The sequence below is a fragment of the Schistocerca gregaria genome, chromosome 2 (assembly GCF_023897955.1).
Source record: "Schistocerca gregaria isolate iqSchGreg1 chromosome 2, iqSchGreg1.2, whole genome shotgun sequence".
NCBI classification, from domain to species: Eukaryota; Metazoa; Arthropoda; class Insecta; order Orthoptera; family Acrididae; genus Schistocerca; species Schistocerca gregaria.
Genome location: NC_064921.1, coordinates 74,694,724 through 74,716,833, shown reverse-complemented (window position 1 = coordinate 74,716,833; position 22,110 = coordinate 74,694,724).

Here is a 22,110-nt window from a genome sequence, read left to right as displayed (position 1 = left end):
TACAAAATTTGTGTTTTCTTCGAAACATAAAGTTTAAAATACAACAGCTCATTGGTTTTTTTTTTCATAAATAAAAAGAAAATTCTAGAGTTTTATACACCTGTAAGTATGGTATGTATGCTGTGCTAAATTCATCGAAGAATCTCTCTAACTTATGAGGAAAAGTGTACCTATGGCAACAAATGCAGCCATTAGTAAGTGAAAAAATGAAATTTCACACGCAAAAGAAAATTAGTTCGTTATGTTTTCGAACTTCCACTGCAATGAGTGTGAATCATGAATCCTTCCTGGTCATGCCGACAATTTTTTATGAATTTATTTGAAAAAAGTATAGACACTGGAAATTAAAATGTCCTGTGATGCGTCTTCTGCTGCAAGTCGGCCCGTTTGACCTCCTACCACGTTTAATTTGCCGGGTCGAATACGCATTGTCTCTGAACACCGTCCTCAAATGTGAAAGCTCCCCAGGCAAATTCTATGTATCCGACACCATATGTGCCCTGTGCACAAGGGTTTTAAGTACACTCATGTTCTGGGATGGTTGATGGCAACTTGAAGAATGCAAATACAAACGAGTGTGAGTGGGCTTACTATAGACAGAATGCCCCACAGCGCCGCCACTCTTCCGTTTAAGCAAAGCGGATGCGGCATCCGAGTCGTATCTGGTTCAAATGGCTCTGAGCACTATGGGACTCAACTGCTGTGGTCATTAGTCCCCTAGATCTTAGAACTACTTAAACCTAACTAACCTAAGGACATCACACACATCCACGCCCGAGGCAGGATTCGATCCTGCGACCGTAGTGGTCGCGCCTAGAACCGCTCGGCCACACCGGCCGGCGCGTCGTATCTGGATGCTAACTGGTGCGGCTCGGCTGACGGATGCGAGGCGCGGCGAGGTGCGGTCCAGCGCGAAGAGCGACGGCCCGGGCCGGCCGGGGTTGAAAAACTCCGCCACAAGGTCGCCGGGTCTCCGCCCTGTCGTGGCAATCTGCCCGCAACGCGGCCGCCGGTCACCTAGGACACGCGCCACACACACCGGCCGCCCAGCTCATCGCGTCCCGCCGGTGCCTCACTGCTGGAACAGCTAAACACATATTCTTCTCGCATCCTGCGATACCCACTTGTTGACACACAGAAGTCTTTAAGAGTCACGGGGTCCCACAGGGTTCAGTCTTGCTTCCACTCCTAAACCTTCTATACACTGAACCGTGATTTATTTTCAAAGAATATTCTTAAGAATTCATTTTATTTACTAGCGATCCATCAAGAACATTAACACATTTAATCACACCATGTAAGAAGGGAAGTAATTGTCAGGCAGTAACTGATGAAATCATAAATAAATTCCTTTTAGCAAATGGGAATTCCATTCACTTTAATAGCCCCTAAAAGTATTTTTTAAAAGAAACAGATTTAAAATTATAATCAGAAAGCACCCTCTAAATATCAAAGTTACAGTGTATTCAGAGGCAGAAAGAAACAAGTTTCGAATGTATGAGCTCTCGGGCAGAGAACCTTGCCACTCCCTTTTGACACGGCCGTAGTTACGACCGCTTACAACAGTCTCTGAAAGACTACACTGGTGCAAATCTGCAACACACCAGATAACTTTAAACTAAGAGTTTTAACAATTTACACAAGCTATGCAGCCCCCCCCCCCGTAGGATTTATGGAAATGGTGCGAAACACTAACCACACATTTAAAATATTAACTTGATTTTAACTTCTAAGAAAGTATTATGGTGAAAGGGTGGCAACTTTATATACTAACATGTTCATTTAAATAAAAGTTCATGAAATGCAACCTTATATAAAATTCTACAAGGTTGGCCAAACAATAGTTAAGATGCTCTACCGTACACAGATACAGCCTCTCAAGATAATAGGTAATAATGTCAAAGTTTCCAAAGATAAAGACATATTCCAGGTATTATGCCGTTACACTCCAAGCAATAAATTCGTTAACACACCAAATCCGACAAACACGATAGAGGCAGTTACTAACATACGGTAGATTGATAGGGAAATTACCGAACAACCCGATCCGTAGGTTGCTCTAACCCGCCCCTACTCCACAAGGGAAAAACGGACCACACAATTTGTAAACAACCACCTTCCCGCGGGTGAGCAAACGGAGAAGAATGGTGGGACGATCCCAAAGCAGACCGCTGGTGACCTCACCAAGAAAACAAGTAGAATTTAACAAGGGCAAATCAAACAAAATATCACCAATCACTTCTAATAAAGTCCGATTTCTCGAGCAGACATGGAGCAGCACCCCCATATCGCTTTCCCGAACCGTCCGCTGCCAGCCGCTTCAAAGGACGCAGGAAGGCGCGCCGATCTCCCGTCTCACGGCGTCGCAGCTCGCACCGGCCAGACTGATGTCGTGGGTTGACTCCTGTTGCTCTCGTGTCGACCGCGAAGCCACTACCCCACGCTATACGCTGCGGCCCACTGGAATCACGTGGCGACCTCACACACGCCGAAGCTCAAGACGGACAAGTCATCTTGTGTCTCAGTGCTTGACCGACCAACCGATCGATCCAACCGCCAATGACCACTGCCTGAGCAAACTCGAGCAGATTGGCGGCCTAACGCGCAGACTCAGATGCAGGAACTCAGCCCCGACCGGGCAACCAACTCGCTGAGTTCTCTTACTGGCGGAGTGGAAAGACTCTCATTTTGCCGGCTTTAAAGGTTGATCCGAACGACAGACAAATGCGGACGAGAGACAGACTAGCAAGCTGGGGACGACAGACTGGCACAGAATGACCCACTGGCGAGCTCATAGCGCCCCTTAAATGCACGTGAACAGGCAACCTTTCCCCTTTCCCACCACAGGGAGACACCAAAGCTGCGATTGCCACAGCGGTGCCACCGCCAGAAACGGAGGGCGACTGCCTCCCATTACGCGCTGCGGCGCGCTCTTCAAAACAGCAATTTTTATCACGGCTCATACACAATGAACTTCCACTCAACATTCAAGAAATACAACTGGTATTTTTTGCTACCGTTATAACAAATCCCATCACAGAGAAAGCAACAGGATAGATTATTAACGACGAATTTGAAAGAATTAGTAAGTATTTCTTCGAAAACGGTAAAACCCTAAATTGTGAGAAAACACATTACATTCAGTTCTGTACTACAAACAGAGTCGTACCAGCAACTGATGTAGCTCATGAAAAAGAGTCGTGAGTAGATAAGGTAGAATGCTCCGAAATTTTGGTGGTTCACATTACTGAAAACGTCAACTATAAGAAGAATATTACCGTACTTCTCGCACAATTGAGTTCAGCAACTTTTTTCTCTTCGTTACTGGAAACATACGAATCAGACATCTGAGATATTTTGCACATTTCCATTCAGTAACGTCTTTTGGAAAAACATTCTTGGTTAGCTTACCAATTACACTGTAGAGCCAATAAAAGTAGTACACCTGCGTAATATCGTGTAGGGTCTCCACGAGCACGCAGAAGTGACGCAACATGACGTGTAATGGACTCGACTAATATCTAATGTTAGAAGGGATCAAAAATGGTTCAAATGGCTCTGAGCACTATGGGACTTAACATATATGGTCATTAGTCCCCTAGAACTTAGAACTACTTAAACCTAACTAACCTAAGGACATCACACAACACCCAGTCAACACGAGGCAGAGAAAACCCCTGACCCCGCCGGGAATCGAACCCGGAAACCCGGGCGTGGGAAGCGAGAACGCTACCGCACGACCACGAGCTGCGGACTAGAAGGGATCGACATCATGACTCCTGCAATGGTGTTCATCAGCCTGCCGCAGTGGCCGAGCTGTTCTAGGTGCTTCAGTCTGAATCCGCGTGACCGCCACGGTCGCAGGTTCGCAACCTGCCTCGGGCATGGATGTGTGTGATGTCCTTTGGTTAGTCAGGTTAAAGTAGTTCTGTGTCCTAGGAGACTGATGACCTCAGATGTTAAGACCCATAGTGCTCAGAGCCATTTTAATTTTGCTCTTCATATATCCGTAAGAGTACCAGGGTGAATATAGTTTCTGAACAGCACGTTGCAAGGCACCCCAGATATGCTCAATTACGTTCCTTTCTGGGGAGTTTGGCGGCCAGCGGAAGTGTTTAGACCCGGGAAAGTGTTCTTGCAGCCACTCTGTAGCAATTGTGTGTGGTGTCACAGTGTCGTGCTCCAATTGCAAAAGTCCGTCGGAATGCACAATGGACATGAATGGATGCAGGTGATCAGACAGGATGCTTACGTACGTGTCACCAGTCAGTGTCATATCTAGACATATCAAGAGTCTCATACCACTCCAGCTGCACAGGCCTCATACCATTACAAAACCTCCACCAACTTGAACAGTTCCCTGCTGACATGCAGTGTTCATAGATTCATTAGGTTGTCTTCAAACCCGTACACGTCCATCCGCTCGATACAACTTGAAAATAGACTTGTCCAAACAGGCAACATGTTTCCAGTCATCAAAAGTCCAATGTCGGTGCTAACGGGCCCAAGCTTTGTGTTGTGCAGTCATCAAGGGTATACTATTGGGCCTTCGGCTCCGAAAGCCCATATCTATGATAGTTCGTTGAATGATTCGCACGTTGACACTTGTTGATGGCCCAGCATTGAAATCTGCAACAATTTACGGAAGGGTTGCACTTCTGTCATGTTGAACGATCCTCTTCAGTCGCCGTTGGTTCCGTTCTTCCAGGATCTTCTTCCGGTAGCAGCGATGTCGGAGATTTGACGTTTTACACGATTCCTAAAATTCACGATACACTAGTGAAATGACCGTACGGGAAAATCCCCACTTCATCGCTATCTCGGAGATGCTGTGTCCCATCTTTCGTGCGCTCATTATAATACCACGTTCAAACCCACTTAAATCTTGACAACTTGCCATTGTAGCAGCAGTAACCGATCTAAGAACTGCACCAGCCACTTGTTGTCTTATATAGCCGTTGTCGATCGCAGCGCCGTATTCTGCCTGTTTATCTCTCTCTGTGTTTGAATACGCATGCCTATACCAGTTTCTTTGGCGCTTCAGTGTAGAAAGAAACCACTGATTGTACAAAAGCGGGCAGTAGAAATAATAACTGATGTTCGCCCTCGCTCGTCTTCGAGCAACTACACGTTTTAACTGCGCCGTCACGATAAAATTCATCATTAATAATCCATCACAATTTGAGAAGAACAGTGATGTACATGCCTATAGCATTAGAGAGTAAAATGACCTTTATTACCCATTCTTAAAGCTGGCAGTGGCTCAGAAAGGACTTCAGTATGCCCCTAGAAATATTTTTGATAATTTGCCTAATAACATAAAATGTATGAATGGTGGCGAAACGAATTTTAAACGTAATCATATCTCCTGTGAAATCCTTTCATTCCATGAACGAATTCCTATCTGAAAAGTGATAGCCTGAAAAAAAAAAAAATTTTAGGTGCAGCTGCATAAGTAGGTCTAAAAATAATTTGTTCATTAATGTTAGCACTAATCATGTATACATATCCTGTAAAGTCGCTCGTTGCACATCATTTTGAAAAAAGCATGTTTCAACATTTAGCACGAAACTAACTAAATGACTAAGTACCCAAGCAATATAAGACACAGAGATAATGTGTATCGTAAAAGCACATCACCTTTATCGTCACCCACACAACAGCCCTTTGTGGGTTTTGGCCTCCTGTTTAGTATCGAACTCTTGCAATTCTGAGTTCCAATTTTCCGGAAGTCGTCTCTGACACGTTGCATCTTAGCTTTAGTCTTCGAATCCTCCTAGTTCCTTCAGGCACTGCATTGAATATCTTCTTAATAATTCGGTCTTTAGCTCTAAGTACATGTACTGCTCATTCCAGCTTGGTAATTATTAGTGTGGACCCGTCTAATTACGTCTCAATGTAACGAATTTTTCGTGCGGTACTCGTTTGCCTTTATTATCCGAAAGGCATCATCAGTAGCAAATTTCGTAGCTGTTGCTCTACATGCGCTGTTGTTCCGGTTTTAGTGCTATTCTGCTCTTTCCTGCCATTCGAAATATCATTTATGCAGCACTATGAATGAGTACTCATTTACTTCATCTTATGTTTTGGATGCTGTGTAAATTAAACTTTGAAGCAGAAGAATACCTGTAAAACCGCAACGAGAACACATGTAGAGCAGGATTTACGAAATTTGCCACTGATAAAGTCTTTCGAATAATAAAGACGGGTATGAGACGAAAAATTCGTTTCATTCATTTGTAAGTAGGTGGATCCAAATTGATAATTAACAAGATGTAATGAGCGGTACATGTACTGAGAGCTAGCAAATGAATTATTAACAAGACATTCAAAGCAGTGGCTTTAGGAACCAGGAGGCTTCGCAGACCAAAGCTAAGACAGAACATGTTAGAGAGGAATTAAGGAAAATTGGAATTCAGAATTGGCGGAGTTCGGCACTGAGCAGGAGGCAAAAGCTCACAGAGGGCTGTTGTAATTAAATGTATCCAGTGTAATAATTATGAAGATGGAACCGAGGACGATAGGACTACAAAAGTTAAAGATGTGATAATGGCTTCCATCATTGCTCTCGGCGCTCTTGCAATTATATTGATAGCACCTACATATGCCATCACCTGAAACGATTTAGGATAGAACTCCTTATATTGAAGCCCAAATAACTTTCTACAAGGCTATATTAAAGAGAAGGCAGGATAATGCGTCTCCCAGTCTTCATTTTTCGTTGTCTCAGTACTTGATAACACATTTTGTGTCTTAACTCCAGGTGTTTACAGTGGCAGCTTTCACTAAGGCGATCAATTTGTTAGGAATATTTAATTCTTGCTAGTCGAATAAGCAAGCTCTCTGGACAAAAAAATTAGTCTTACCCTAGCAGATACCACACTAATACCGCGTAACTCCATTTACGGCTTGTTAATGGTCTCGGTTCCGCGAGGAATATGGCACGCGAAATTCCTGAAGTGTGCCATACTGTGTACAGCGGAAGCCACTCATTCGTGATTTCTTCTGGAAGAGCTACTGAATTGCGTGCATGGTGATTGCTATAGTACTAATACACACATCTACATTTCCGCAAGCCACCCTACTGTACGAGGCAGAAAGTACCCTGTACAATTACTAGACATTTCCTTTCCTGTTTCACTCGCAAACAGAGCTAGGAAAAAACGACTATGTATATGCCTCCGTATGAGCCTTAATTTCTCATATCTTATCTTCGTGGTGCTTAGTCGAAATGTTTGTTGGCGCCAACAGAATCATCCTGTAATCAGCTTAGAGCACTGGTTCTCTATGTTTTCTCAATAGCGTTCCCAAAAAAACGTCGTTCTCCCTTCAAGGATTCCCATTTCAGTTCCCGAAGCATCTGCGTAACACTTGCTTGATGTTAGAATCTACTAGTCACAAATCTAACATCCTGTCTTTGAATTGCTTCCATGTCTTCTTTTAATCCGATTTGGTGCGGCCTCCTTTACTGATGAACCACACTTTCTGAAAATCCTCGCAATAAACCAAAGTAGACCAATCGCTTTCTCTACCACAACCCTCACACGCACGTTCCATTTCATATCGCTTTGCAAACGCTACGTCCATATTGTAAGTGGGCTGCTTCTGTGTCGGCAGCGCTGTGTAGCGCTTTGCATTGGATCTCTGACAGCGCTTTCTTTGTAAGAGACGCTGTGGCTGGTTGGACTCGTTGGAAGTTAATCGCCAGCACTGTTGGGCATTAGGAAGTTAGTCGCCAGCAGTGATGGAAGTACTGTTGGGCGGTTGGAGGTGAACAGACAGCAGTGATGGATGTTAGATGTGAGAAGTTAGCGTTGATGGAGGGTAGAGGCCTGAAGTGTTAGCGTAGGCTAACGATTTGTACAAGTTCGACCTGGAGATTGAATATTATTCATGATTATATACCTTTGTACTAGATGTCAATGACGATTTATCTTTGTGTCTGAACTGGATGTCACATTATTAAGATAAGAAATACATTATTTGGTTTGCAACAAAATCTTTCCTTTGCTAACCACATGCCTATTAGTAGTTAGTGGCTTTAGTAGTTAGAATCTTTTATTTAGCTGGCATTATTGCAGTAATTCGCGTAATGAAAATTTTTGTGAGGTAAGTGCTTAATGAAATTTATAGGTTATTCTTAAGATTTCATTTTAGTCAGAGCCATTATTTTGAATTAATTACTTGAAGTCAGGTTATCCCTTTTTGAGCAGTCAGATTGCGTTGCGCTATAATATTGTGGGTCAGTGTTGACATTAGAAGTATGAGTAAAGAGAAACTAGTTCACTTGCATACAGTTTCATTCAGCAGTTAAATTAAAATATTTTATAAAGAAGTTTCAGTACATTTAAACGACGTGACCGTGTTAAGCAGGCCACAGTTAATGCTGTATTCCCTTAGAGCTAGCTGCTATTCGCAGTACCAACTAGAAATTTTGTGAGCCATTGTCTAACCTTCTGCAGTCACTCAGCATCGACACCTTACCGTACACCACACCGTGATCAAAAAAGAACCGCAGATTGCTGCCCACCCTGTCCGCCAGATCACCTATGTACATCGAAAATAATAATAGTCCTATCACAGCTCCCTGGGTCACTCCTGACGACACCCTTGTCGAGAACAACATCCTGGGTTGTACTAATCAAGAAGGATGTTAGAGGCATAAGGGCAGATGTTTTTATTGCTGTAAGGGGGTAGTATACTGAACAATATTACATCAGCATTTAATTCATTTGCGGACTAATATTTATGGCTATTATGTATAGTATGTTTTAGGTTGTCCAGCACCTCATAGTACATGTGGCAAGAGCAAGTCACTAACGCTTATTTTACCCTGGGCAGCAGGACAGGTGTTGAAGTGCGGACGTGTGTACTGTAACGTACCATCCCCTCCTTAGTCACTGGTCGGCAGGAGACGCGACTCGTAACGAAGTTCGTCCCCGTCGGTATGACGTGGAACAGCACCTGTAACTGTCGTAAGAATACAACTCCTCGCGTGGTTTGGAAATATTCTGTGACCTGTCTGCAACAGTCTTCTCAGCTTGTGGCAACTGGTAAAATGCAGTAGCTTATTTTTATTTTTATGCCCGGTTAGTTCCGTGACTATATAAAATCTTGAGTCTTGATTTCATCATAACGGTCATTTTTCACATCATACATAGCTAGGATGAAATTTTGCTGTCTCCTGTTCGGTTGCTATGCCGTTGCTACGTTAAGTTATTAGCAACGGTCCGACGCAACTCCAGAGATAACTTAAGTTCGAGTAAATGTATTTTTTTTAATACGGCGTAATACTGGTTTAAACTAATCACTTTCACTGTCCATTATTCATGTACTCACTTAAAATGTTTAAAGAGTCAATCAAATTGCATTAATACACATTGGTTTGTCCGTTTAGTGAGTTAGGCGACACGTAAGGTTTATCTTTTGACTCAGATTTTATTGCTCTTTCTGTAATTGATTATTAGTCCCAACAACACACGCACACCGATTTGTCATTCAAGATTAACTTCTGTTGAGTTCAGTAAGCGTGACGCTGACGACAACTTTTGACTAATCGGCGTACTTGTCTTTCTTCGTGTCTTCGTTTTACTGTGTCCTACTCAAGACTACGAATTGTTTTTCTGTAGTTGATCCATTGCTCTCAAGGTTTGTAACTGTTCATCAGTAGGAAGGCTGATAAACCAATATCACTCAATTAAAGTCTAACACTCGTCTTACTATACTGTCGCGTTGACAACGGTAAAGATTAACTTTCTTCAGTCGAATGACTGAACAATAGTATCTCACGAATTATCAAACTTCCAAAACTGAAACAATCTAATAACGTTTACATCCAGACAACTATCGCAGAAGTACTCTAGAGCGACTCAAGAGCAACTAACTTACTGCATTTCCATGTCCGAGTTGCATTGTAGTCGCACTGAATTTCCTTTTCGATGCGGCTACAGCTCTCTTCCATGGTAAATGTTATCTTTGACTGAATTACTTTCTTGGATTTAACCTTCGTTCATATGATTTTGAATTTATTCTATACATGTTTGATAAAGGATTTATGATAATCCTTTATTTTTATCTCCCCTTTTTCTATGCTATTCTCAGTATTTGAATGATATAGGAGTTAATCAAAATATTACCAGTGTAGATGTTATCGTCAATAGTTGCCGTCTCTGTCAAGATGACTCACTTCCCTACTTCAAGTTTCCACAAAGTTTGCTAAATGTGGTTTTCTGTCCTTGGGGAGTTACAGGACGCAAAACCGACGGTCTATACTGACAGGGGGGGGGGGGGGGGGGGGGGTTGTTAATGGTGCAGTTGCGGCTATGTAGAAAACATCAGGTAGCACATTACGAGGCATGCTTTCGGGAAGACTGTTAGACGCAAAGGATGAACATCGAACACACCGAAGTGGGTACATATTAAGGTACCAATGATTACAGTATCTACAATTATACCCTTAGCACATGGTATTTTTGTGCTGTAGCTCTGAGGAATTTTCCAGCTGTAGCACAGACGGAAAAGTACGACTTTCTCTCTATGTTAATGATTTTTCGGAGTAATAATTGTCTGCACTGACTTCCGTGATGTGAATTTCTTGCTCTTAATTCGATCCTTAGATACTGAAGTTCAGACTGTAGATGGTCGACGTCAGAAGTCAGCTCTGTGTTACCAACGTGTTCAAGGCAGCTCCTTTTGAAAGTGTTCACTTACAGATACCGGTTGGTGTGAGGTCTGCGGGCCAGACTGGTAGACAGAATCAAGATACGATCGAGCGCTGTGGAGCGGTGGGACATTTCAGAAGATTTCCGGATCATCGACAGCCTTCTCGCTACCCGCTGGGCTATAGCAGCATGACCGAGTGCGATTTAACACGTGTCAGCGTACTGTGGCCTGCGGAACACCGTTAAGCATGTGGTTTGCTGAGCAAAGGCAATGCATTGGCTTCGCCGAATCGTGCACAAGTGCAGATGTACCGAGCAGCAAATATATTGGCTTTAATGGCAGATTCAATAACACTTAGAAAAAACGTGCATTCAAAAGACTTTTCGCGTTTATCGTCTCGTTGCCGCCGGAGCGAAGAGAAGCTCAGTGTACTGAAAACAGCGACGCCCACAAAAAGCGGCTCCCGCGAAGCGTGCAGAAACTTCTTCGGCAGCGCTTGACAGGCTATCGAATCGCGCATTCTTCCGAACTCGGAGGTCTGTCAGTTACCACCCGACCGTTTTGTCCGCTATTAACTTCCATCCAGCGTGAAAACCTAGGAGACGAACTGCTGCGGGAGAGTAGACCCCGCCGATGAAATGAGACGAAATTGACGGACCAACTTTCAGTGCTCAGGATCAGAGGAATACACTGCGTCCCCACGTGAGTAAGGATGGACCATCACACATCACAGAAACGAATTCTCCAGCCCTACTTTATAACGGCGTGGACGGCGTGGCTTTTTTTTTTTTTTTTTTTTTTTTTTTTTTTTTTTTTTTTTTTACAAACTGATCTTGATTAACTTCCTTAGCGTGTTCTAGTTTCTGCTATAAGCCAATCAGGACGGCTTATCAAATGGGTCTGAGCACTATGGGACTTCTGAGGTAATCTGTCTTCTAGAACTTAGAGCTACTTAAACCTAACTAACCTACGGACATCACACACATCCATACCCAAGGCAGGATTCGAACCTGTGACCGTAGCGGTCGCGCGGTCCCAGACTGAAGCGCCTAGACGGCGACGGCTTATCAAGAATCGCTTATTCTAAGCTGTAGAATATGTCATATTGCAGCAATTTAGATGAAAGTGAAAGCCAAGAACACTGTTGCAAGTGAGTAGTCTTTACTTGAGTGTGTGTTATCTTAAATACAAGCGTGGCAATGTGAATTGACAACAGCTACTGAGTTCAAAGCCACAGAACTTAACATGAAATTGAAAAGAATCCTGTGTGTTCGAAAACCGACCTGGTTCTTAAGCAAATAAATAAGCGAACCAATAAAATGTTCAAATGTGTGAAATCTTATGGGACTTAACTGCTAAGGTCATCAGTCCCTAAGATTACACGCTACTTAACCTAAATTATCCTAAGGACAAACACACACACGCATGCCCGACGGAGGACTCGAACCTCCGCCAGGACCAGCCAAGCGAACCAATAATTTCACACTCAGTAGACTTGGTCAATGCGAATTGTTTGAAAAAAAAAGTATAGTTGTCGTCTTAAGTCCAGAGACGGGTTTGATGCAGCTCTCAATGCTACTGTAGCTTCTGCAAGCTTCTTCATCTCCCAGTACATCCTTCTGAATCTGCTTATCGTATTCATTTATTGGTCTCCCTCTACTATTTTCACCCTCCACGCTTCCGTCCAATACTAAATTGGTGATCCCTTGACGCCTCAGAACTTGTCCTAACGACCGATTCCTTTTTCTAGTCAAGTTGCGCCACAAATTCCTCTTCTCTCCATTCTATTCACTACCTCCTCATTAGTTACGTGATCTACCCATCTAATCTTCAGCATTCTTCTCTAGCACTACACATCAAAAAGCTTCTATTCTCTTCTTGTCCAAACTATTTATCGTCCATGTTTCACTTCCATACATGGCTACAAATGCTTTCAGAAAAGACTTGCTGACAAAAAACATATATATATATATATATATATATATATATATATATATATATATATATATATATATATATACTCGATGTTAATTTCCCTTCTTCAGAAAGGCTTTGCTTGCCATAGCCAGTATACATTTTATACCCTCTGTACATCGACCATCATCTATTGTTTTGCTCCCCAAAAATGGTTCACATGGCTCTGAGCACTATGGGACTTATCTGTGGTCATCAGTCCCCTAGAACTTAGAACGACTTACACCTAACTAACCTAAGGACATCACACACATCCGTGCCCGAGGCAGGATTCAAACTTGCGACCCTAGCGGTCGCGCGGTTCCAGACTGCAGCGCCTAGAACCGCTCGGCCACATAGACCGGCTTTTTGCTCCCCAAATATAAAACTCATTTACTAGTTTAAGTGTCTCTTTCCCTTAGCATCACCTGATTTAATTAGGCTACAAATACTAACAAAAGGATAGAGGGCTCGCCAATACTTACCTCAGCTCAGTACAGCCGATAGATACTTAAAACACAACAGAAAATTTACGTTCCTAGCTTTCGAAACTTAGTTCCTTCATCAGGGAGGAGAGAGGGGAAAGATCGGGAAGAAGGGAAAGTGGATTCAGTTACTCACAACCCAGGTTATGAAGCAACAGGGAAAGGAAAACAGGGAGTGTAGCAAGGATGGCGGCATGGTTGTCAAAGGGAAGCCAAAGATATTCTACTGTAAGTACTGTGCCTGCTTCAAACCAAAGAGGATGCATTCAGAAGTAAAGAGGTATAGTATAAAGATAAACACAACTATATAGGATGAAAAGATGCGTGAATGGCTAAAGAGGAAAGGGAAAGAGGAGAAGACTGAAGAGTAAATGAGAGAGGGTTGTTTAACGTAGGTTCAGTCCAGGGGGATGGCAGGATGAAAGGATGTGTTGGAGTGCAAGTTCCCATCTCCGCAGTGCCGAGGGACTGGTGTTGGGTGGGAGAAGCCAAATGGCACATACGGTGTAGCAGGTTCCTAGGTCCCTAGAATTATGCTGGAGGGCATGCTCTGCTACTGGGTACTGGACATCACCTAGGTGGACAGTTCGTCTGTGTCCGTTCATGCGCTCAGCCAGTTTAGTTGTTGTCATACCGATGTAAAAAGCTGTGCAGTGCAGGCATTTTAGCTGATAAATGACATGTGTTGTTTCACATGTGGCCCTTCCTTGAATTGTGTATGTTTTACCAGTAGTGGGGCTGGAGTAGGTGGTTGTGGGGGGATGCATGGGGCAGGTTTTGCAGCGGGATCGGTTACAGGGGTAGGAACCGCTGGGTAGAGAAGGTAATCTGGAAATATTGTAGGGTTTGACAAGGATGTTATGGAGGTTAGGGGGGCGACGAAAGGCAACTCTGGGTGGTGTGGGGAGAATTATGTCAAGGGATGATCTCATTTCAGGGGTTGACTTGAGAAAGTCATATCCCTGGCGGAGTAATTTGTTGATGTATTCGAGGCCAGGATAATATTGGGTGACAAGGGGGATGCTTCTGTGTGGTCTGGGTCTGGGGGTAGGAGCATAGTTGTTGGACGGGGAGGAATGTATTGCTCGGGAGATCTGTTTGTGGACAAGGTCTGCAGGATAGTTGCGGGAGAGGGAAGCACTGGTCAGGTTATTGGTGTAATTGTTGAGGGATTCGTCACTGGAGCAGATACGTTTGCCACGAATTCCTAGGCTGTAGGGAAGGGAGCGTTTGAAGTGGAATGGATGGCAGCTATCAAAGTGAAGGTACTGCTGTTTGTTTGTGGGTTTGATAGGGACAGAGATGTGGATGTGAGCTTCAACAAGATGAAGGTCAACATCCAGGAAGGTGGCTTGGGTTTTGGAGAAGGACCAGGTGAAATTCAGGTTCGAAAAAGAGTTGAGGTTAAGGAGTGTCTCTTCACCATGAGTCCAGACCACAAAGATGTCATCTATAAACCTGTACCAGGCCAGGGGAAGCAGCTGTTGGGTCTTCAGGAAAGCCTCCTCCATGTGGCCCATGAAGAGGTTGGCATAGGACGGAGCTATCCTGGTTTCCATGGCCGTTATCCTGATTTGTTTGTAGGTCTGGCCTTCAAAAGTGAAGTAATTATGGGTGAGGATGAAGTTGGTAAGTGTGATAAGGAACGAGGTTTTTGGAAGATCTTCGGGTGGACGTTGGGAAAGGTAGTGCTCAAAGGCAGAGAGACATTGGGTATGTGGGATGTTTAAATAAAGGGATGTAGCATCTATGGTGACAAGAAAGGTTTCAGGTGGGAGAGGAGAGGGAATGGATTTGAGGTGTTCTAGGAAGTGGTTTGTGTCTTTGATGTAGGATGGGAGTCTGCGGGTGATAGGTTGGAGGTGTTGGTCTACCAGAGCTGAGATACGTTCTGTTGGGGCTTTGAAGCCTGCTACAATGGGACGGCCAGGATGGTTCTCTTTCTGGATCTTGGGTAATAGGTAGAAGGTAGGTGTACGTGGCTCAGGTGGAGTGAGCAGGTCTATGGAAGCCGTTGTGAGGCCTTGTGAGGGACCTTGTATTTTTAGGATTCTGGATGGAGGGAGTGGGATCCTCAGTAACAGCTTTGTAGGTTGAGGTGTCAGAGAGTTGACGCAGTCCTTCTGCCACATACTCCACACGGTCAAGTACCACAGTTGTGGAGCCTTTATCCGTCGGGAGGATGACAATAGAGCAGTCTGTTGTCAGCTCCTTAATGGCACGGGATTCACCTGGGGTGATGTTATGGGGTTGTCGCGATGTTCTTCAAGAAGGACTGGGAGGCAACACTGGACGTGAGGAATTCCTGAAATGTCTGCAAGGGATGGTTTTGTGGGGAGGGGAGGAGGATCCCTTTGAGAAGGTGGTCGGAACTGTTCTAGACAGGGTTCAACACTGGGTCTAGTATTTGGTGGTTGTGTTTCGGTAGTGAAGTGATATTTGCAGTTGAGGTTCCGGGCGAATGAGAGTAGATCTTTAGCCAGAGAAGTGTGGTTGAATTTTCTGTTGTGTTTTATGTATCTATCGGATGTACTGAGCTGAGGTAAGTACTGGCCAGCCGCTCTATCTTTTTGTTAGTATTTGTTTATCTTTATATGATATTTTTCATTAATCATTTATTTAGACTACATTCCATTATCCTCGTTTTGCTTTTGTTGATGTTGACCTTATATCCTCCTTTCAAGCCACTCTCCGTTCCGTTCAACGGTTCTTGCAGGTCTTTTGCTGTCACCGACAGAATTACAATGTCGTCGACAAATTCGAAGTTTTTATTTCTTCTCCATGGATTTTAATATCTACTCCAAATTTTTCTTTTATTTCCTTTACTGATTGCTCAGTATACAGATTGAATAACAGCGGGGAAAGGCGCAAACCTCTCTCATTCCCTTCTCAACCATTGCTTCCCTTTCATGCCCCTCGACTCTCAAAATTGCCACCTGGTTTCTGTACACATTATAAATAGCATTTCGCTCCCTGTATTTGACGCCTGCCACCTTTGAAAGAGAGTATTCCAGTCAACATTGTAAAAACTTCCTCTAAAGCTACAAGTGATAGAAACTTAAGTTTGCCTTTCCCTAACCTATTTTCTAAGCTAAGTCGTAGGGTCAGTATTGCCTCGCGTGTTCCAACATTTCTACGAAATCCAAACTGATCTTTCCCGAGGTCGGCTTCTACCAGTTTTCCCTTTCGTCTGTAAAATAGTTCGTGTTAGTATTTTGCAACCGTGACTTACTAAACTGAGAGGTCGGTAATTTTTTACACCTGTCAACGCCTGCTTTCTTCGGAATTTCATTTATTATATTCTTGAAGTTCGAAGGTATTTCTGTCTCATGCATATTGCCAACAAGATCGATGAGTTTCGTCATGGCTGTCTCTCCCAAGGTTATCATTAGTTCTAATAGAGAATTGTCTACTCCCGGGGCCTTGTTTCGACTTAAGTCTTTCCGTTCTCTGTGAAATTCTTCACGCAGTATCATATCTCCCATTCTATCTTCATCCACCTCCTCTTCCATTTCCATAATATTGCCCTCAAGTACGTCGCCCTTGTATGGACCCTCTATATATTACTTCCACATTTCCGCTTTCTCTTCTTTGCTTAACGCTGGTTTTATATCTGAGCTCTTGGTCATTCATACATGTGTTTCTCTTTTCTCCAGAGGTCTCTTTATTTTACCTGCAGGCATTATCTATCTTACCTCTATTGGTACATGCTTCTACATCCTTACAATTTTCCTATAGCCATCCCTCCTTAGCCATTTTGCACTTCCTGTCAATCTAATTATTGAGACGTAACTGCATAAAAAACATCAAATTTTTATGTCGTCCTGTATAACAATGTAATCCGAAACAACGAAATTTCTGCACTGAAATATGATCCTAGTAAAATAAAGAAACTGACAGAACCTACATTGTTCAAAGCTAACGAAACAATCACGTATTGTGAATGTCACCTGCAAAATGAAGTACTGTCAGAATCCGCAACAGCCAATAAAATGCTACTAAAATTATAAATAGTTCGTCCTGGGAAATTGGGCTCATAATCTTGACCCAGAATGCCAACGAAACACATAACTCAACCTTTAAGTTCTGGAATTTCAGTTAGGAACTTATCAAAGAAAACAATTATAGGCGCTAATATGAAAATTCGGTTAATCTAATAACTTCAACTGTACAGTAAATTAACTCAGAAGATCAATCAACAGAATAATTACAACCATTGTTCTGAGTCGTCATTCCTTCTCGTAATAAATCTGCATCTCACATGTTCCAAAAATGCGTCCATGGAGTCTACTAGTACAGTGTATATCCACCTTTCGCAGCAATGCAGGCTGCTATTCTCCCATGGAGACGATCGTAGAGATGCTGGATGTAGTCCTGTGGAACGGCTTGCCATGCCATTTCCACCTGGCGCCTCAGTTGGACCAGCGTTCGTGCTGGACGTGCAGACCGCGTGAGACGACGCTTCATCCAGTCCCAAACATGCTCAATGGGGGACAGAACCGGAGATCTTGCCGGCCAGGGTAGTTGACTTACACCTTCTAGAGCACGTTGGGTGGCACGGGATACATGCGGACGTGCATTGTCCTGTTGTAACAGCAAGTTCCCTTGCCGGTCTAGGAATGGTAGAACGATGGGTTCGATGACGGTTTGGATGTACCGTGCACTATTCAGTGTCCCCTCGACGATCACCAGAGGTGTACGGCCAGTGTAGGAGATCGCCCCCCACACCATGATGCCGGGTGTTGGCCCTGTGTGCCTCGGTCGTATGCACTCCTGATTGTGGCGCTCACCTGCACGGCGCCAAACACGCATACGACCATCATTGACACCAAGGCAGAAGCGACTCTCATCGCTGAAGACGACACGTCTCCATTCGTCCCTCCATTCACGCCTGTCGCGACACCACTGGAGGCGGGCTGCACGATGTTGGGGCGTGAGCGGAAGACGGCCTAACGGTGTGCGGGACCGTAGCCCAGCTTCATGGAGACGGTTGCGAATGGTCCTCGCCGATACCCCAGGAGCAACAGTGTCCCTAATTTGCTGGGAAGTGGCGGTGCGGTCCCCTACGGCACTGCGTAGGATCCTACGGTCTTGGCGTGCATCCGTGCGTCGCTGCGGTCCGGTCCCAGGTCGACGGGCACGTGCACGTTCCGCCGACCACTGGCGACAACATCGATGTACTGTGGAGACCTCACGCCCCACGTGTTGAGCAATTCGGCGGTACGTCCACACGGCCTCCCGCATGCCCACTATACGCCCTCGCCCTAAGTCCGTCAACTGCACATACGGTTCACGTCCACGCTGTCGCGGCATGGTACCAGTGTTAGAGACTGCGATGGAGCTCCGTATGCCACGGCAAACTGGCTGACACTGACGGCGGCGGTGCACAAATGCTGCGCAGCTAGCGGCATTCGACGGCCAACACCGCGGTTCCTGGTGTGTCCGCTGTGCCGTGCGTGTGATCATTGCTTGTACAGCCCTCTCGCAGTGTCCGGAGCAAGTATGGTGGGTCTGACACATCGGTGTCAATGTGTTCTTTTTTCCATTTCCAGGAGTGTATATCATTCTCGTTTACAAAAGTTGACACATCCAATAACATCATCAATAAACAGTCATCTTAACTGTCAATGTACTTTTACCTCCACTATCATGTAAATATCAGATAATGGAACTGCAACCGTGCTTCACATTTTGCACATTTCCCCCTTTTTGTGGGGAACATTTCCCCGCGACCATTAACGAGTGCTATATCACTGTTCTAAATATTACAGTAGCCTTAATTTTTTCTTAAATAGAGTGTAGTTTTAGTTAAAAAACAAAATTCCTTCTTTATCACAGTGGATAACTAGAAAAACCATCCCCGTTCTCGCCACAGACGCACCAGTCGGTCTCGACCGACCACCATGTCATCCGCAGCCAATGGCGTCAGCTAGATGCAGTATGGAGAGGCATGAAGTCAGTACACCTCTCTCCTGGATGTTGTCGGGTTAGCATACCTGGTGCCACTACTTCTCAACCAAGTAACACGTCAGTTACAATCATTTCCTACCAGAAAGGTCATCGTTCGTAGTAATTGACGGTAAGTCATCGAGTAAAACAGAAGTTATCTCTGGCATTGCCCAAGTAAGAGTTATAAGCCTTCTGCAGGTCCTGATCTACATAAACGATTGAGGAGAGAATTTGGCAAGCCGTCTTAGATTTTTTGCTAATGATGCTGTCATTTATCGCCTTGTAAAGTCGTCAGATGATCAAAACTAAATGCAGAATGATTTAGGGAAGATACTGTACGGCAGGAAAAATGACACTAACTGATTCTGAACAATGAAAGTATGAAGTCATCCACATGAATACCGAAAGGAATGCGCTAAATTTCGGTTGCACAATAAATCACACAAATCTAAAGGCTGTAAATTTAAAGATTAGGGATTAAAATTACGAATAACTTAAGCTGGAACCATCACATAAACAATGTCTTGGGGGCAAGCGAACGATAAGCCACGATTTATTGGCCGAACATTTAGAAAATGAACCATGTCTACCAAAACAGACTGCCTACATTACGCTTGTCCGTCCTCTTCTGGACTACTGCAGTGGCGGTTCTACATTAGACAAGACTGACGGAGTACATTGAAAAAGTTCAAACATGCGCAACTCGTTTTGTATCATCGCGATATAGGAGAGAGAGTGCACGGTTGTGATACGTGAATTGGCTGGCAATCATTAAAACAAAGGGGTTTTTCATTGTGGCAGGATCTTCTCATGAAATGTCAATCACCAGCTTTGTTCTCCGAGTGCGAAAATGTTTTGCTGGTGCCCATCTACCTAGAGAGAAATGATCAACATAGTAATTTAAGTGTTTGTTTTTCCGCGTGCTATTCGAAAGACGAACGGTAGAGCAATAGATTGATGGCGGTTCTATGGGCCCTCTGACAGGCAATTGTGAATTGCAGAGCAATCATTTAGATGTAGACGAAGGTGACTGAGCCCTGTTTTAGTCCTCCCATGAAGGAAAATCGCTCGCAGTATCGAGAATCCGACATTCTGACCACTTAGCCACGTAAGCAATATCACGGCAGAAAAAATAATCATTAATTTTAACCGTATGCCAGTATCACGGTGGATAAAATAATAACTCGTTTTATCCTTACGGCAAATACTCATCGTTTGCATTCTAAAGTGCGCCTCACACGGCTGCTACCACAGACAGTACGTTATCAGAACGATAAGTGACACAGGTTAAAATGCTAGTGTCAACAGTGGAAGCGTACAGTGGGTACGAAATTCTTAATACAGGGAAGTGTCTAATAAAGTGGTTGGCAATTTTATGGCACTCTACAAAACAATGACAAGTATATCATCAGCACTGCAGAGTCTTTGCCCGAACGACAATTTCAACTACTGCGCTCTCAAACGCGAAACCTATTGTGCACGAGGAAAATACAGTGTGTTTGTAAATGAATATCGGGGTTTTAATGCTTTATAATGTTCATTACATTAGACTTACAATTATAAATGGTATGTCAAATGAAAGAGCAACCCAAACAGTTTTACCAAGAACCTTATAAATGTTCAATGTGAGGACCATTTGTCACACGACACACGTCACGTCTATAACCGAGTTCTTCCCAAAAGTTGATAAGTGTGTCTTCAATGATCGTAGGAACAGCTGCTTCAATCCGGTTTCCTAATTCCGGGAGGTCTGCTGGTAGCGGAGGCACGTACACACGATCCTTGATGAAGCCCCGAAGGAAAAAATCACATGGCGTTAGGTGAAAGTGGAGGCCATGCGAAGCAAGCCCTATCATTGGGCCCCTTCCGGCCTATCCAGCGTTAGGGTACAGTGAAGTTCAACCAGTCGCGTATTTCGCTATGCCAGTGACGATTTGTAAGGTCCTTGGTAAATCTGTTTGAGTTTCTTTTGCATCTGACATATCATTTATAACTGTAAGTTTAATTGTCCGCATCTCGTGGTCGTGCGGTAGCGTTCTCGCTTCCCACGCCCGGCTTCACGGGTTCGATTCCCGGCGGGGTCAGGGATTTTCTCTGCCTTGTGATGGCTGGGTGTTGTGTGATGTCCTTAGGTTAGTTAGGTTTAAGTAGTTCTAAGTTCTAGGGGACTGATGACCATAGATGTTAAGTCCCATAGTGGTCAGAGCCATTTTTTTTTGTAAGTTTAATTTAATAAATATTATAAAGCGTTAAAACCCCGATATTCATTTATAAACACCCTGTACATTCACCGGTTCAACTGACGAAGGACGTTAGACCGAAAATGCAGATAAAATACGTTCGGCACCTTCAAAAATTGTTTGCAGAAACTAGAGTTAATATGTAATGGATGTAATAGCGTATTTATTTCTGACTATATAATTGATTGTAATTATAATGTAAATATCGTAAATTGTTGAGTAATAGCCAAGGGAACTTTATTTAATTGCATCGACAGCAACGTCGAAATGGCAGTAACTGTGTCGTTGTTTATCTTTGCGTATGGAGAGTCCTTATCGCTCTGCGAGCAGAGGGGAAGCAGAGCAGCTTGAGTCATGAAAGAGAGTGGAATTGTTCGTTGGACGCTCCGGCAAACGGGGTGTGCAGCTATAACTGCCCCAGTGTAGGCGCACCTACTTCGTTAACCCGCGAGTATTGAGAGCACGGTCAGAGTGCACCGGCGGAGGAAGCTGTAGTTCCAATTACTGCCTGTCCCGTAACCATCCGTGGCTCTGGAGACGATTGGTGGTTCTCAATCAGCAGCAGCAACAGCACCAACCCAGCAATGTCGTCGGCCACACTCATCGTCGTCCGTACGGCTACTACATCGTAAGATTGTTAATTGACAGAGTGTAATTAACATTTGACAGGTATTACCCAATGGCATTTCTTTCAGAAACTTTAATAACTGTCATCAATAATAACCTGGAATAGTTACAACTTCTAGGGCATGTGTGGAGTCGTTGCCCTCAGACATTATTACCAAGCAGGGTGCCTTACCTGTTCCACGCAATCACCGAGT